Raw genomic sequence first — 2,851 nt, 5'->3', positions numbered from 1 at the left:
TTGGCATTTGTCGCAATGTCTAGCGTAGGACTCGCAGTCTGCGTTCGTCGTTGGCTAGAAGAAGCCTAAGCCTCTCACTTTGATTGCCAAGGCTCGTCCGCCTGAATGGTTGCCTTCGGCGCCGTCGTGTGTTTTGGCCATAACTCTTACAGTTTCGTTGCCATGAATGCACTTGAGGAGTACTTTACTCGCGGTCCATCGATGGAGTTCATCATCTAAGACAACGTAATGGGCACTGCGTATTTTTAGTCAGCGTGCAGCCCATTTCTCAGCTGGGAGTTCTCCCCTGCTAAGATTGTCGATGAACTCCGTCCTCCAGTCGGGGTCGAACCTTTCGATGTATGGCGTGGTGGTCTCGTGACTAGTCTCACGGTCGGTGATCGGGGCCACGGTGACCGTTTGCTCGGTTGAGGTGTCAATACTTGGCTTCTCAATTCGGTGTATTGGGATGGTTCGTTTAACCTGATCTCAAAGCTTGCTGCCAAGGGCTGCGAGGGCGTCAGCGCAGACGTTCTCTCCTCTGGGGACTTTGATGAGTTCGAAGAATTCGAACTCTGCTGCTAACCCTTGGACTATCTTGAGGTTAGCATCCATTCAGTCGTTGCGGGCGTTGTAGTTGCCACTGAACTGACTGGCGACCAGCTGTGAGTCGTAGTAGGCGCTTAGACGTTTGGCCATGACAGCTTTGGCTAAGCGGAGTCCGGCGATCAAAGATTCATATTCTGCTTCGTTTTACGACGCTGGGAAGCCAAAGTTAAAAAACTGTATGATCAATTCTCCGGTCGGGGACTGTAACTGGACCCCGGCCCCTGCGCCCTTGTTGGTTGAAGATCCGTCAACATGAAGGGTCCAGTTTGGGTTTGGGAGTGCGAGGTCTTGCTCCAGTTCCGGAGCCAGCTCAACTAAGAAATCCGCAAGGACCTGGGACTTTGCTGCCTTTCAGTTCTTGTAGGTGATATCAAGCTCACCGAGTTCGATAGCCCACTTCGTTAGTCTTCCGGACCTGTTGGTGTTCTGGAGTATTGTTTGGAGGGGCTGGTCGGTCAGTACCTCCACCGAATGTGACTGAAAATACGGGCGGAGCTATCTTGCCGCTTCAACTACGGCCAGCGCCATCTTCTCCAGAGTTGGGTATCGCATTTCTGGGCCTGTCATACGCCTGCTTGTGTAGAAGATTGGTTTTTCCTCGTCGCGGTCTTCCTTTATTAGAACACTGCTGACTGCTGCGGGGGATACCGCGACGTAAAGGGATAGAACGTCCCCGACATCCGGCTTGACGAGTACATGCGGTGTAGTCAAATATTGTTTGAGTTGAGCAAATGCTTCTTCGCACTTCTCGTCCTAGATAAACTTTTTATTCCCGCGTAGGAGATGTAGAATGGTAAACACTTGTCGGTAGATCGAGAGATGAACCGATTAAGTGCAGCAATCCGACCCGTGAGCCGCTGGACTTCTCTACTATTTTTTGGACTTGGGAGGTTCGGGACCGCTTAGATCTGCTTCGGGTTGGCTTCGATTCCTCTTTGTGTTACGATGTAACCGAGGAATTCACCAGAGGAAACTCCGAAGGTGCACTTCGCCGGATTTAATTTCATGCCGTACTTGTTGAGAGTTTGCGGAGGTGATCGGCGGCGTGTAGCGACTTAACAAGCATGTCATCAATGTATACTTCCATGGTGTCGCCCAGCTTTTCTGCGAACATTCTGTTCACGAGTCGTTGGTAAGTTACCCCTGCTTTCTTTAAGCCGAACGGCATGACCTTATAGGAGTAGGTTCCCCCTATCTGTGATAAAGGCCGTTTTCTCGCGATCATCAGGGTGCATCATGATCTGATTGTATCCGGAGAAAGCATCCATGAGCGTGAGCATCTCATTTCCGGCGGTGGATTCGACTAGACGGTCAATATTTGGAAGAGGGTAGCTGTCCTTTGGGCAGGCTTTTTTTAGGTAGGTGAAGTCGACACAGACGCACCACTTCCCGTTCTTCTTCTTGATCACCACTGGGTTTGCTAACCACTCATAGGTAACGTACCTCAGCGATTGAGCCAACACCGAGTAGCCGTTCGACCTCTTCGTTCACAGCTTTAAACCTGTCAGGACCAAGCTTTCGTCTCTTTTTTCGAATGGGCTTGAAGGTTGGATCGACATTAAGCTTGTGCGTTGTTATCGCTGGATCAATTCCTTTCATGTCTGCCATGGACCATGCAAACGAAGATACATTCTCCTTGAGGAAGTCGAGGATCGACCGCTGCATATCCTCAGATAGATATGCACCGATTCGTGCCGTTCGGTTCAGGTCCGTGTCGTCGATGGGCAACTCAAGAACTTTGTCTTTCTGGGGGCAAACTTTGGAGATCGGGGGAGAGACGGAGTTGACAGGTAGAGAAGAATGTTGGAGCTTAACAGTGGCGATCAATAGGTATCGAGCGGCCTTCTGATCTCCTCGAAACGTTTTAATTGCGCCGTCCGTACCGGGAAACTTCATGCATTGGTGGTAAGTCGACGGGATTGCTTGCATCGAGTGTATCCACGGTGTTCCAAGTATCGCATGATATGGTGCCTTCGTGCTTACAACAACGAACTTGATGCGCGTACCGGAAGACGGATCGTCCCCAGTATTGTTTTGGAAGATCCATTGAAGCCGGTTAATATTTTGGATGATTCCTTAATGTCATCGAGGTCTACTCCCATCTTTTGCAGCGTTCCTTGGAAGATGAGATCAACGGAGCTTCCCGTATCGATAAGTACTTTCGTGACGTCATACTCTCCAATTCCGAGAATGACAAGAAGAGGATCGTTGTGGGGGACGTGAATCCCAGCGGTGTCATCAGGCGAGAAGGTTATCGGAGGAT

The sequence above is a fragment of the Brassica napus genome, chromosome C8, assembly GCF_020379485.1.
Source record: "Brassica napus cultivar Da-Ae chromosome C8, Da-Ae, whole genome shotgun sequence".
NCBI lineage: Eukaryota > Viridiplantae > Streptophyta > Magnoliopsida > Brassicales > Brassicaceae > Brassica > Brassica napus.
This window is presented reverse-complemented; position numbering follows the sequence as displayed.